Raw genomic sequence first — 15,060 nt, forward strand, 5'->3', positions numbered from 1 at the left:
CTGAATCGGGTTGATTGATTGGGATAATAAATGACTATTTGAAGCAATGTCAGTCCTATCTGCTACTTCCATACCAAACGCTAAAGAAACAGCTTAAGACTATCAACTGCACAAAGAAAAACATTTAAGGGTTTAACGATAATAATATTATATCAATAGATTAAAAAAATGGAAAACCAATCGGTCCTTATGACCCTTTGACCGCTTAGGCTGAAATGTCCCAAATGTACTGGGCATACGCTGGTAATGTGATTTAAGGTATATGGCGCCACCTAGTGTTATAAATTAGTTATTTAATATTTAAAGCAGCAATACGGAGTTCTGTTCCAAAAGTAGTAGGCTAACTACCTAAAAGGCATGCAAAAACCTTACGAACACCACCAACAGCCCACCTGACACAGAAGCTTGCGAACACACTAACTGGTGTCTTTTGGCATTACAGCTGGCAATGTCATGCGTGTGAAAGCTTTTCTTCCATTTTTCCAGGGGGTTCCAGCCCGTTACAGAAAACTACACAGGGCATATCTTGGATGGCTAGTGGGGAGGAAATAGGTGTTTATCTGTCCTTCACATGACCATATGCCATCGAAATGAATTTGAGGATGGTACCAAAACTAGTTGCCTATAAAATGATACCTCAAAGTGTCAAATTGTTGCATAGTGTTACTTTAACATATATAATTTAGTAGGCCTACTGGGGAGGATTAGAGCAGTGTTTCTCAACTCATGGGCAGCGGAGCACCTTCCAGTGGGCCGCGAAAATGTTTCAGATTTTTTTTCCCCACGAACTTTAGTTAGAAACAATATTAATACAATTTACGATTGAAATTTGATTTTTTTAAACACAATATCAAATATATAAAAAGGCATAACAGACAAATCATGAAAATAATATCCAATCTTGTTCGAACTTTACAGTGTCATCAAGTTGAGGCGCTCAGCAAATGCTTTTGACTCTTAAGGCCTGTTTTTGACTTTAGACTGCATCGGTGGGTCGTTACCCGACATGTTCATGGTGGCAACAATTAGTTAGTTTGCAAATCAGAAAATCTGGTCACTGAGTAAATAGTCTCTTTCACAAATGAAATCCGTAACAATGTCAGATTAAAAACAATCACAGCAAAGTTCCGCGTGTCTTCATTCCTACATGAAAAAGCATTTTAAGACATAGTAAAAGCGAACCTCCGCGAGATGCGAGACAGGCAACACATGCCAGCAAATATTTTTAGTATAGTGACTAAAATAGACCAATAATTCATGGCACAGTCATAGTCAGAGTAGACTAAGTGAATAGTTTTAGCATTAAAGTTCAAATCAGTCTCGTCGTTTCGGATATCCTACAATAAATAATGACTTATCCAATACACATTTCAGGCAACAACAGAAACCTCTTAAGCGGTCATTGCCGACAGATGCCAAACAGTCTTTGACTGAAAATGAAGCTGAATTGATGGTGATGGAGCTGCTTAAGGATAATAAAGAATAAAGAAGATAATAAGCGAAACCATGCCCTCATTAGGCTATGCTTCCCTGTCAGTGCGGAGACAACAGGCTGCCTCACTAAACGATGCACACCTGTAACTCACGTGACCCTGATTATTATTGAAACGAGAACGAGGGCGTCGTGCCTTTATAAGACTGCGTTAATGTTTCCGTGGAGTTATCCCTTCCCTTGTTGTTTATTGATTGTTAAACATGGCGTCATTTGCAAAGGTGGTTGTGTGTGTCCTCATTGCTTGTGTCTGTAATGGTAAGTATTCCCCTTGTTTCTGTTAGTTGCTTTTTATCTTGAAATTCTGTGTGAAATAGTCACTCGTTTTGTCTTCCTTTGAACAGCATTCTGTTTTCCGAAGAGAGATGTGAACTTTAAGGCCTCTGCAGTTGACCGCCAAAGTGATGATGTGGTTGTCGCCACAACACCCGTTCCCCACAACCAGACCACATCTGCCCATACTGAAGCTGGTGGTGAGGTTTTCTTTTGTGAAATGTATGGGTTCTGTTGAGTCTTGATTGTGTTGGTTAAATGTTGACTCTTGTATGTTTTATCCTAAGGTGGTGCAAGTGAAGATGCTGTGGCTACTACCCCAGCACCTAATCCACACAACCAGACAACTTCTGAAGTTACTGGTAGGGTTTCTCTTTAGTTTTTGTGTGGTTCTCTGCAAGTTTGGTTTTTGTATAAAATGTGTAAGTGTGTCCTTTGGCTTCTCTTTGGCCCCCTCACTCATGTGGAATCCCAAGATGGAGCCAGTGAAGATGCTGTGGACCGCCAAAGTGATGATGTGGTTGTTGCCACAACACCCGATCCCCACAACCAGACCACATCTGCCCATACTGAAGCTGGTGGTGAGGTTTTCTTTTGCGAAATGTATGGGTTCTGTTGAGTCTTGATTGTGTTGGTTAAATGTTGACTCTTGTATGTTTATCCTAAGGTGGTGCAAGTGAAGATGCTGTGGCTACTACCCCAGCACCTAATCCACACAACCAGACAACTTCTGAAGTTACTGGTAGGGTTTCTCTTTAGTTTTTGTGTGGTTTTCTGCAAGTTTGGTTTTTGTATAAAATGTGTAAGTGTGTCCTTTGGCTTCTCTTTGGCCCCCTCACTCATGTGGAATCCCAAGATGGAGCCAGTGAAGACGCTGTGGACCGCCAAAGTGATGACGTGGTTGTTGCCACAACACCCGATCCCCACAACCACACCACATCTGCCAATACTGAAGCTGGTGGTGAGGTTTCTTTTTAACGATATTCATGGGTTCTGTTGAGTCTTGATTGTGTTGGTTAAATGTTCACTTTTGTATTGTTATCCTAAGATGGAGCAAGTGAAGATGCTGTGGCTACCACCCCAGCACCAAATCCCCCAACTACATCTGACCACACTGCAGCTACCGGTAAGGACATCAGTGCATGTCTGTTTTGATGGAACACTTTGAATGTTTGCGCCCCCCTTTTGACAGTGTCGCTTTCTATTTGTGTAATCGCAAGATGATGCAAGTGAGGGTGCTGTGGATGCCCAAACTGGAACTACTGGTAAGGGAGTTATGATTATACAAGGAACCACTTGGATGGTTCAAACTGTTTGCTCTTAAAAATGTATTAACAAGGAATCTGATGCAGTGCAAGGGTCTAGGAACTTTGAGTTGTGGTTTGGCATGGTTTAAAAATGCAGCCTGGCAGGTCTCTAACAAATCTATATCTGTAGTCACAAATGTTTGTTTGAAGTTGAACAGCTCTGCCTGGAGCAGTGGCATATCGTAGGATTTCACCCAATAAATGTGCAATTAAAATGTTTTTGTTTCTTCTCCCTGTAGTATCCCATACGACTGAAGTCTGATTCGACTGCTCCTCTGGTCACAATGACCTGAGTCACTGTCTGGACTTTTTGCCTCTACATGTTGACTGCAATAAAGGACAGATTTGTTTTTTTAATCAAATGTTATCTTGCCTTTTTCAAATTGAGGCCGTCCTGTTTTGGTGGTAGAGATGACTATGAAGCCTCTTTCCTAACGTATTTCCTGTAGTGGTTTTACTATATGCTTCATGCAACAAGGCCTTTTAACGACTCTACAATTTAAAAGCATCTAGTTGTGTCTGAATTTGTAAAATGGTTGAACTCGTAGTGATGCACTATAATGGTTAACTGCTTGTGGCATTTCAAAAATCTCTACTGTACTGTTTGACATGTAGGAGGGGGAACAGTGTGATGAAGGGGGACCGGGGAGATTTGGCTTGTTTGGTCCATATTACACACTCGCACTCAGCAGCATCCATCTGGTCACTCAGCGAGACATTGAAAACGTACAGCTCACTGGAGCAAGTGACCTGGGGGGTATTCGTCGTAGCTCGCTAAGATAAAGGTCCCTCTTTTTGGTTCGTGGAAGCAACTTTTGATAAATCACCATAGTAACATATCAATTAGCACTAACCTGCTCCAGCGCAGGCTAACTTATATGTAGCTGGATAAGCTTGCCACAACCCCGGAAAAAGGAGGGATCCCATTGACCAAGGAGCCATATTAGATAGTTTGATTAGCGTAGGGAGAGAGTTCTTTGCGATCGCCAAGATCCATTATTCCATCATGAGTTCTTGTATGAGCGCTACCGATTCAGCCGACAAGGAATAATTAATTTACAATTTCGAACATTGACTGTGTTGTGCTTTTTTGCGAGTGGTACATTTTTGTAGTGTCGGCGATGCGGAGAACAAAGCACTCATAATTATATGACAGTCTTATTAGTACACCATAGTATATCATTATTGTAGAAAATGATTAAGGTGGACTCATGATAAGAATAGAGAGAAATACACACAATTTATTTTCACTGCTTCAATTTATTACATTTGTTATTAATACATTTAGATTGTCGTTTTAACAGACGCTTTTATTCAAAGCGACTTACAAGGAAATGTAAAACTACACCAAGGTAGGAGGTGAGGGGAATCGAACTAGCAATCTTACAGTTAATAACCAATAGCGGTATCCTCTGTACCAGTCCACACTTGCCATCATGTTTTCATACATAGATATCATCCTATAAACATCCCAACACACCGCCTCTTGTCTTGCTCTCACAGCGGTGGCGGTGTTGAATTTTGCCATGATTATGGTCTTGTATTCTTCATAAGCGTTCATGTTCATCTCTTGCTCGCCAGCGGAGAAAAAAAGAGCCCTTTGAGTTTAGAACCATTATACCGTTAGAAAATCATTGTTTTGGTGATCAACCTTTCCTGCTTTTTAAAGTAGGACGTGCACGCGCAATTGCCCTGATAAGTTTAGCCTGGTTGAAATTAACCACATGATTTGGAGGCGGATGAGCCGTTGACGAACCGATATTTGCTGTTCTCAATCAGCTCGCTAATGTTAACGGGCTAAAAGGACAATTGATTAACTTAACTTCAGCCCTTACGACGAACGGGGCCCAGGCTGCCTCACTAAACGATGCACACCTGTAACTCACGTGACCCTGATTATTATTGAAACGAGAACGAGGGCGTCGTGCCTTTATAAGACTGCGTTAATGTTTCCGTGGAGTTATCCCTTCCCTTGTTGTTTATTGATTGTTAAACATGGCGTCATTTGCAAAGGTGGTTGTGTGTGTCCTCATTGCTTGTGTCTGTAATGGTAAGTATTCCCCTTGTTTCTGTTAGTTGCTTTTTATCTTGAAATTCTGTGTGAAATAGTCACTCGTTTTGTCTTCCTTTGAACAGCATTCTGTTTTCCGAAGAGAGATGTGAACTTTAAGGCCTCTGCAGTTGACCGCCAAAGTGATGATGTGGTTGTCGCCACAACACCCGTTCCCCACAACCAGACCACATCTGCCCATACTGAAGCTGGTGGTGAGGTTTTCTTTTGTGAAATGTATGGGTTCTGTTGAGTCTTGATTGTGTTGGTTAAATGTTGACTCTTGTATGTTTTATCCTAAGGTGGTGCAAGTGAAGATGCTGTGGCTACTACCCCAGCACCTAATCCACACAACCAGACAACTTCTGAAGTTACTGGTAGGGTTTCTCTTTAGTTTTTGTGTGGTTCTCTGCAAGTTTGTTTTTTGTATAAAATGTGTAAGTGTGTCCTTTGGCTTCTCTTTGGCCCCCTCACTCATGTGGAATCCCAAGATGGAGCCAGTGAAGATGCTGTGGACCGCCAAAGTGATGATGTGGTTGTCGCCACAACACCCGATCCCCACAACCAGACCACATCTGCCCATACTGAAGCTGGTGGTGAGGTTTTCTTTTGCGAAATGTATGGGTTCTGTTGAGTCTTGATTGTGTTGGTTAAATGTTGACTCTTGTATGTTTATCCTAAGGTGGTGCAAGTGAAGATGCTGTGGCTACTACCCCAGCACCTAATCCACACAACCAGACAACTTCTGAAGTTACTGGTAGGGTTTCTCTTTAGTTTTTGTGTGGTTTTCTGCAAGTTTGGTTTTTGTATAAAATGTGTAAGTGTGTCCTTTGGCTTCTCTTTGGCCCCCTCACTCATGTGGAATCCCAAGATGGAGCCAGTGAAGATGCTGTGGACCGCCAAAGTGATGATGTGGTTGTCGCCACAACACCCGATCCCCACAACCAGACCACATCTGCCCATACTGAAGCTGGTGGTGAGGTTTTCTTTTGCGAAATGTATGGGTTCTGTTGAGTCTTGATTGTGTTGGTTAAATGTTGACTCTTGTATGTTTATCCTAAGGTGGTGCAAGTGAAGATGCTGTGGCTACTACCCCAGCACCTAATCCACACAACCAGACAACTTCTGAAGTTACTGGTAAGGTTTCTCTTTAGTTTTTGTGTGGTTTTCTGCAAGTTTGGTTTTTGTATAAAATGTGTAAGTGTGTCCTTTGGCTTCTCTTTGGCCCCCTCACTCATGTGGAATCCCAAGATGGAGCCAGTGAAGATGCTGTGGACCGCCAAAGTGATGATGTGGTTGTCGCCACAACACCCGATCCCCACAACCAGACCACATCTGCCCATACTGAAGCTGGTGGTGAGGTTTTCTTTTGCGAAATGTATGGGTTCTGTTGAGTCTTGATTGTGTTGGTTAAATGTTGACTCTTGTATGTTTATCCTAAGGTGGTGCAAGTGAAGATGCTGTGGCTACTACCCCAGCACCTAATCCACACAACCAGACAACTTCTGAAGTTACTGGTAGGGTTTCTCTTTAGTTTTTGTGTGGTTTTCTGCAAGTTTGGTTTTTGTATAAAATGTGTAAGTGTGTCCTTTGGCTTCTCTTTGGCCCCCTCACTCATGTGGAATCCCAAGATGGAGCCAGTGAAGACGCTGTGGACCGCCAAAGTGATGACGTGGTTGTTGCCACAACACCCGATCCCCACAACCACACCACATCTGCCAATACTGAAGCTGGTGGTGAGGTTTCTTTTTAACGATATTCATGGGTTCTGTTGAGTCTTGATTGTGTTGGTTAAATGTTCACTTTTGTATTGTTATCCTAAGATGGAGCAAGTGAAGATGCTGTGGCTACCACCCCAGCACCAAATCCCCCAACTACATCTGACCACACTGCAGCTACCGGTAAGGACATCAGTGCATGTCTGTTTTGATGGAACACTTTGAATGTTTGCGCCCCCCTTTTGACAGTGTCGCTTTCTATTTGTGTAATCGCAAGATGATGCAAGTGAGGGTGCTGTGGATGCCCAAACTGGAACTACTGGTAAGGGAGTTATGATTATACAAGGAACCACTTGGATGGTTCAAACTGTTTGCTCTTAAAAATGTATTAACAAGGAATCTGATGCAGTGCAAGGGTCTAGGAACTTTGAGTTGTGGTTTGGCATGGTTTAAAAATGCAGCCTGGCAGGTCTCTAACAAATCTATATCTGTAGTCACAAATGTTTGTTTGAAGTTGAACAGCTCTGCCTGGAGCAGTGGCATATCGTAGGATTTCACCCAATAAATGTGCAATTAAAATGTTTTTGTTTCTTCTCCCTGTAGTATCCCATACGACTGAAGTCTGATTCGACTGCTCCTCTGGTCACAATGACCTGAGTCACTGTCTGGACTTTTTGCCTCTACATGTTGACTGCAATAAAGGACAGATTTGTTTTTTTAATCAAATGTTATCTTGCCTTTTTCAAATTGAGGCCGTCCTGTTTTGGTGGTAGAGATGACTATGAAGCCTCTTTCCTAACGTATTTCCTGTAGTGGTTTTACTATATGCTTCATGCAACAAGGCCTTTTAACGACTCTACAATTTAAAAGCATCTAGTTGTGTCTGAATTTGTAAAATGGTTGAACTCGTAGTGATGCACTATAATGGTTAACTGCTTGTGGCATTTCAAAAATCTCTACTGTACTGTTTGACATGTAGGAGGGGGAACAGTGTGATGAAGGGGGACCGGGGAGATTTGGCTTGTTTGGTCCATATTACACACTCGCACTCAGCAGCATCCATCTGGTCACTCAGCGAGACATTGAAAACGTACAGCTCACTGGAGCAAGTGACCTGGGGGGTATTCGTCGTAGCTCGCTAAGATAAAGGTCCCTCTTTTTGGTTCGTGGAAGCAACTTTTGATAAATCACCATAGTAACATATCAATTAGCACTAACCTGCTCCAGCGCAGGCTAACTTATATGTAGCTGGATAAGCTTGCCACAACCCCGGAAAAAGGAGGGATCCCATTGACCAAGGAGCCATATTAGATAGTTTGATTAGCGTAGGGAGAGAGTTCTTTGCGATCGCCAAGATCCATTATTCCATCATGAGTTCTTGTATGAGCGCTACCGATTCAGCCGACAAGGAATAAGTAATTTACAAGACCTTCTCGAGTCATTTATTGCAAACACCACAGTCGAACATTGACTGTGTTGTGCTCTTTTGCGAGTGGTACATTTTTGTAGTGTTGGCGATGCGGAGAACAAAGCACTCATAATTATATGACAGTCTTATTAGTACACCATAGCATATCATTATTGTAGAAAATGATTAAGGTGGACTCATGATAAGAATAGAGAGAAATACACACAATTTATTTTCACTGCTTCAATTTATTACATTTGTTATTAATACATTTAGATTGTCGTTTTAACAGACGCTTTTATTCAAAGCGACTTACAAGGAAATGTAAAACTACACCAAGGTAGGAGGTGAGGGGAATCGAACTAGCAATCTTACAGTTAATAACCAATAGCGGTATCCTCTGTACCAGTCCACACTTGCCATCATGTTTTCATACATAGATATCATCCTATAAACATCCCAACACACCGCCTCTTGTCTTGCTCTCACAGCGGTGGCGGTGTTGAATTTTGCCATGATTATGGTCTTGTATTCTTCATAAGCGTTCATGTTCATCTCTTGCTCGCCAGCGGAGAAAAAAAGAGCCCTTTGAGTTTAGAACCATTATACCGTTAGAAAATCATTGTTTTGGTGATCAACCTTTCCTGCTTTTTAAAGTAGGACGTGCACGCGCAATTGCCCTGATAAGTTTAGCCTGGTTGAAATTAACCACATGATTTGGAGGCGGATGAGCCGTTGACGAACCGATATTTGCTGTTCTCAATCAGCTCGCTAATGTTAACGGGCTAAAAGGACAATTGATTAACTTAACTTCAGCCCTTACGACGAACGGGGCCCAGGCTGCCTCACTAAACGATGCACACCTGTAACTCACGTGACCCTGATTATTATTGAAACGAGAACGAGGGCGTCGTGCCTTTATAAGACTGCGTTAATGTTTCCGTGGAGTTATCCCTTCCCTTGTTGTTTATTGATTGTTAAACATGGCGTCATTTGCAAAGGTGGTTGTGTGTGTCCTCATTGCTTGTGTCTGTAATGGTAAGTATTCCCCTTGTTTCTGTTAGTTGCTTTTTATCTTGAAATTCTGTGTGAAATAGTCACTCGTTTTGTCTTCCTTTGAACAGCATTCTGTTTTCCGAAGAGAGATGTGAACTTTAAGGCCTCTGCAGTTGACCGCCAAAGTGATGATGTGGTTGTCGCCACAACACCCGTTCCCCACAACCAGACCACATCTGCCCATACTGAAGCTGGTGGTGAGGTTTTCTTTTGTGAAATGTATGGGTTCTGTTGAGTCTTGATTGTGTTGGTTAAATGTTGACTCTTGTATGTTTATCCTAAGGTGGTGCAAGTGAAGATGCTGTGGCTACTACCCCAGCACCTAATCCACACAACCAGACAACTTCTGAAGTTACTGGTAGGGTTTCTCTAGTTTTTGTGTGGTTTTCTGCAAGTTTGGTTTTTGTATAAAATGTGTAAGTGTGTCCTTTGGCTTCTCTTTGGCCCCCTCACTCATGTGGAATCCCAAGATGGCGCCAGTGAAGATGCTGTGGACCGCCAAAGTGATGACGTGGTTGTTGCCACAACACCCGATCCCCACAACCAGACCACATCTGCCAATACTGAAGCTGGTGGTGAGGTTTCTTTTTAACGATATTCATGGGTTCTGTTGAGTCTTGATTGTGTTGGTTAAATGTTCACTTGTATTGTTATCCTAAGATGGAGCAAGTGAAGATGCTGTGGCTACCACCCCAGCACCAAATCCCCCAACTACATCTGACCACACTGCAGCTACCGGTAAGGACATCAGTGCATGTCTGTTTTGATGGAACACTTTGAATGTTTGCGCCCCCCTTTTGACGGTGTCGCTTTCTATTTGTGTAATCGCAAGATGATGCAAGTGAGGGTGCTGTGGATGCCCAAACTGGAACTACTGGTAAGGGAGTTATGATTATACAAGGAACCACTTGGATGGTTCAAACTGTTTGCTCTTAAAAATGTATTAACAAGGAATCTGATGCAGTGCAAGGGTCTAGGAACTTTGAGTTGTGGTTTGGCATGGTTTAAAAATGCAGCCTGGCAGGTCTCTAACAAATCTATATCTGTAGTCACAAATGTTTGTTTGAAGTTGAACAGCTCTGCCTGGAGCAGTGGCATATCGTAGGATTTCACCCAATAAATGTGCAATTAAAATGTTTTTGTTTCTTCTCCCTGTAGTATCCCATACGACTGAAGTCTGATTCGACTGCTCCTCTGGTCACAATGACCTGAGACACTGTCTGGACTTTTTGCCTCTACATGTTGACTGCAATAAAGGACAGATTTGTTTTTTTAATCAAATGTTATCTTGCCTTTTTCAAATTGAGGCCGTCCTGTTTTGGTGGTAGAGATGACTATGAAGCCTCTTTCCTAACGTATTTCCTGTAGTGGTTTTACTATATGCTTCATGCAACAAGGCCTTTAACAACTCTACAATTTAAAAGCATCTAGTTGTGTCTGAATTTGTAAAATGGTTGAACTGGTAGGGATGCACTGGTAGTGACTGCTTGTGGCATTTCAATAATCTCTACTGTACTGTTTGACATGTACATCTCAAGTGAATTTGCGTGGTAATTGGTAAACCGATGTCCGTCCCTACTATCTCCCTGAAAGGCATTCAAACACTAACAGCCTAGTTGCGGCTGATGGCACCTTGACATCGTGTTAACTGGTGTCTCTTGGCAATACAGTTTACAATGTTGTGCTGTGAAAGCTTTTCATGCGTTTCACGGGGTCTTTAGTCCCAGAGCATTAGGGACCAAGTGCATATCCAGGATGGGTAGTGGGAATCTCTCGTTCACGTTAGCAGATGCTTCCACATTCAGAGACTGAACTGTGCGAGACTTCAGTTATATTCTCCTCATAAAAGTGTTCATTTATTTTGTTTCGAGGCTTCTGGGGGTGTTATTTTTACGTATGTAGGATAAAAACTTGCGGAGATATTAAATCCCCACAACACCACAATCTTCCCCATGGGGCAGCTTCGGGTCCTAAGCGAATATTCTACTCTTTGGCGATATTATCGGGAAATGGATACGTTTCTCAAGCGGAAGAATGAAAGCAATTGTGTCATACTACCGAAAGTTAGTAACATTCAGTCTAAATACAACCCTGATTTTATTAGATTTGGTTTTGTGAACGGCGGTGACAACGTTGAGCCCAGAGCGCAGCATGTTGAGTGCGGTTTAACGCTCTCGAAGGAGGCGCTCAAACCGTCAAAGCTGAAGCGACATTTAGAGACGCGACATCCAGCACTCGCTGAAAAGCCGGTGCAATATTTTAAAAGAAAAGAAAATGGACTTCTATTACAAAAGACCCTTTCGACATTGGCTACCCAATCCAACAGTGCTTAAAATGCTCTGTGTGGTTTTATGTTTTCTGGTGCACAATCAAATTTTGATGCAATATCTAGAGTTAGATTTTCTTGTATTCATTTTCTAGGCTTCCACCTGTAGCAGGTGCTGATGTTGCTTTTTGTGACACAACAATCGCTTATTAATTAGAATGAATGGATTATAGATTTAATTAATGGAATATAGATTAGCTCAAATAAGCGGGGTGTCTGTTGGGCCCAGACTGTTACAAATACGAAAAGTTGGACCTCGGAGTAAAAAAGGTTGAGAACCCCTGGATTAGAGTGACCAGGGATGACTCTCATTTCACTTATATGTTAATCCTCCCTTCCTTCCTTACTTACATCCTAGCCCCTCCCTCTGCTCTAAGGACGTTAAGATCAATCAAAACATTAATTCTACTGTAGCCTATGTAATTCTTATCGGAGTGCTAACAAATAACCATTTGATGCAAAGACTTGTACCAAGATTGACACAGGATACATTTAATTAATTAGTAGCCTCAATAATAGGCTATTCTCTTTGTCTATAGGCTATGCCAAATGCTAACATCTCGACTGCTGAGGTCTCCATTTAAATCCATAAACTAGGCTAAATGTATGACATGAATTCCAACCTAAATAGAGTAGCCTACAGTAGAATACAAGTTATTATAGTGCAAAAGAAAGAAATAGTTGCACACCAGCAAATATTATTAATTTAAATCGACCTTTTAAAAACAGCATGTTAAGAAGGAAAAGCTTCAATTATTTTAAACAAACTCTGGATTGAATTAGGCTACTTTATGTGGAAGTCTGTGGAAATTGCTGACAATATTTCCCTCAATAGAAGGCCTACCATCCTACAGCTGTTCAAATTCACTAAAGCACGGAGAATTCTCAAATCCTGCTAAAAAAATGCTATTTTGCTGTCCTTATGAATGTATTAGGTATTTTTTTTATATATTATTATTTTAACACGATTCCGTAGGCAACAGAACAGCCTATTCTATGTTTAATTAAAGTTAGTAGCCTATATCTGATGACAATTACACATGAAAATGTTTTCTTGATTTGACTTGATGAAACTTACATAGTGTGTATGCTGATACCGCTCGTTCATAAACCGCTATTAAATTGTAGACCGACAGATGTGAAGAAGGGGATGGAAATTTCCACTTTCCAATTTCCACCTTCCACCACCGTCATACTTTCCAATTGAATTGAAGGATGCTCCTTTCTTTCCTTGCTCCTCTCTCCTCAAGTGCATTTATTCGGATTTCCGGGGTATGAGCTGGAGTCCCGAGGAACAAGAACAGAAGAAGCATGCAAAAAACAGTTTATGACAGAACTTGACTTTAATTAAATCCATCTATACACACACACACACACACACACACACACACACACACACATCGTTGCATGTACAGTATATAACTGATATTGCATAAGGGCATGTGAAAGAATTGAAACCGTTTCCAATACAAATGACAGAGAAACAATTCTCTCCTATAAATGCACCATTTCTAAACATTTTGAGAGTCTCTGCCAAATTATCTTCTAATTCTGTAAAATTGTTAGTTTAGCAAATATGTGAATGTTTTTTTTATCATTGCTCAGAATCAGTCACTGACTAAAACACAGTTTCAAAGCAGATTCTGACTTCCAAATCCCAATTTCTGATCCCATACAACAGGATGAGGAGCCTGATGCAGAAACACACACACCTCTGCTGGCCCAAATAGGGCCCTCTAGTCTAGGGCTAGACTCAGAATGTCCTCTGAACCTTCAAGGCAAAAAAATGTGTTAAAGTATTCTTTGATGGCTGTTTACCAGCATCCCGGAAGTTGCCGCCAGCACTGTGAGAGCCAAATTTGGAGGTTGGTGTTCATGTCTAAAAGGTTAGTTTGTAGATATGCATATTTTAAATCTCATCTTGGAAAAAGGAGAAGATACAAATTATTTTGAATTATATATTGTTGATGAATCACTGGCTATACTCTCTACATGTAACAATTCCCCTTAGTTATTTTTTTTCTGCTGATATGTTTAGAAGGACAGGGAACATGAATACAGGGAGCACTGTGAGTTCTCTACACTGTGAAATAGAACACAGCTCAAATCTTTCTTTGTAGGTGGTTTTCCACTGCAGGAATTAGTGGGCCATTTTGGGGCGGCATCTTTGTGCGTGTTTCGACTGCACAACTGGTATTACCAAATTGCCTTTTTGCACTACCATAACCTCACTTTACAGAAACGTATGCTGCTGTACGTGAATCTGTATGTTTACTTAGTATTATGAAATGTCTTATCTTATCTGTTGTGCCTGTGCACTTTATATGTTTTACCATGGGAGAGTGGGAAACGTCCTATCGATTCCTTTGTATGTCTTGACATGTGAAGAAATTGACAATAAAGCTACTTTGACTTTGACTTTTTGACTTTGTAGGTGTCAGGGTTCCAGCCGGGACTTTCTATGTTAGCGACTTTGGTGGCCATTTTGTTCCATGTGATAGTTTTGTGATGGTTTTGACATGTACTTTTGTTTTGTTTTCCGTGTGTGTTGCTCCGCCCCTCACCTTGTTTGGTCAACTTCCTGTCATTGTTAAATTCCCTCATATTCATACCGGGCTCTGTCTGTGCGTCCTTGTTAGATCATCTAGTTTCATGTGCGTGTTCTGTTCATGTACCCAGTTTGTCCTGACCACAGCTTGTTCGAAGCTTCTTCTTGACTGTTGTGACTCCCTGTTGACCTTTGTGATTTATTGCTTGTTTGTTTTTGTTCCTTTTTGCGTTTCCTACCCCTGTTCTGGATTCTGCGTTGGTCTGGGCTCTGTTCTGCTTGCCTGGTTTTGTTCCTGTTTTCATTTCATAAGAGCCAAATTATTCTGTTCCCTTTTGCCTTTTGTATCATGCTCTTGGGTTCTCTCCTGCGAATCCTGACAGTAGGACCTCTTTCAGGCCGATTTTTAGGAGAGAAATTAGTGCCTACTCCGAGTTTGGTACTTGTGTATGGCCCTGAAACTGCTGGGTGGCGCCTGCAGTGGTGGCTGATGCTTATTGGTTAAATGCAAAGAGTGGAAGACCACAATAACACTTTGAAAATTTGCGTTTTTTTTTAAACCAGAAATAATGCAGTGAATACAGCTAAATGAATTAAAGCTTACAGAATTGGCTTGATGAGGTTACCGTCCGTCACTGAATAGAAACAAGAAAAAGTATCAGCTGAAAGCTCTAATTATTCAACTGTGGGGCTGATATCACTTAATTTATCAAGTAATTGTAGCTGACATAAAGCCATTTAATTGAGTATTTGTGTTGAATGCAACTTTACTGCAAAATGCAACTGCCATCGCGGCCTTGGGGTAATCTTAAAATCATCTAGAAATTGTCTTTAACTCTCCAATGTTGGTGCTGCCACTGGAGAAACATTGGGCCTCATTCT

General features: G+C 41.4%; 3 long non-coding RNA genes across 7 annotated transcripts; all 3 read left to right on the plus strand.

The window, feature by feature from the left end:
• Positions 1-2,084: 2,084 nt before the first annotated feature.
• Positions 2,085-5,468, plus strand: LOC122128605. Of its 3 annotated transcripts, none has more exons than XR_006151484.1 (3): positions 2,085-2,127; positions 2,622-2,726; positions 5,425-5,468. It is a non-coding gene; the product is annotated as an uncharacterized LOC122128605 (long non-coding RNA). The 3 variants fall into 3 exon arrangements; XR_006151485.1 differs by lacking the exon at positions 5,425-5,468 and adding an exon at positions 2,814-2,872; XR_006151486.1 differs by lacking the exon at positions 5,425-5,468 and adding an exon at positions 2,814-2,855 and having other exon boundaries at positions 2,622-2,723.
• Positions 5,457-9,631, plus strand: LOC122128604. Of its 3 annotated transcripts, none has more exons than XR_006151481.1 (3): positions 5,457-5,499; positions 6,754-6,858; positions 9,588-9,631. It is a non-coding gene; the product is annotated as an uncharacterized LOC122128604 (long non-coding RNA). The 3 variants fall into 3 exon arrangements; XR_006151482.1 differs by lacking the exon at positions 9,588-9,631 and adding an exon at positions 6,946-7,004; XR_006151483.1 differs by lacking the exon at positions 9,588-9,631 and adding an exon at positions 6,946-6,987 and having other exon boundaries at positions 6,754-6,855.
• On the plus strand, positions 9,623-10,006 carry LOC122128606. Its single transcript, XR_006151487.1, has 3 exons — positions 9,623-9,662; positions 9,775-9,879; positions 9,965-10,006. It is a non-coding gene; the product is annotated as an uncharacterized LOC122128606 (long non-coding RNA).
• Positions 10,007-15,060: the final 5,054 nt, after the last annotated feature.

This window comes from Clupea harengus, chromosome 21, assembly GCF_900700415.2.
Source record: "Clupea harengus chromosome 21, Ch_v2.0.2, whole genome shotgun sequence".
Classification (NCBI taxonomy): Eukaryota; Metazoa; Chordata; class Actinopteri; order Clupeiformes; family Clupeidae; genus Clupea; species Clupea harengus.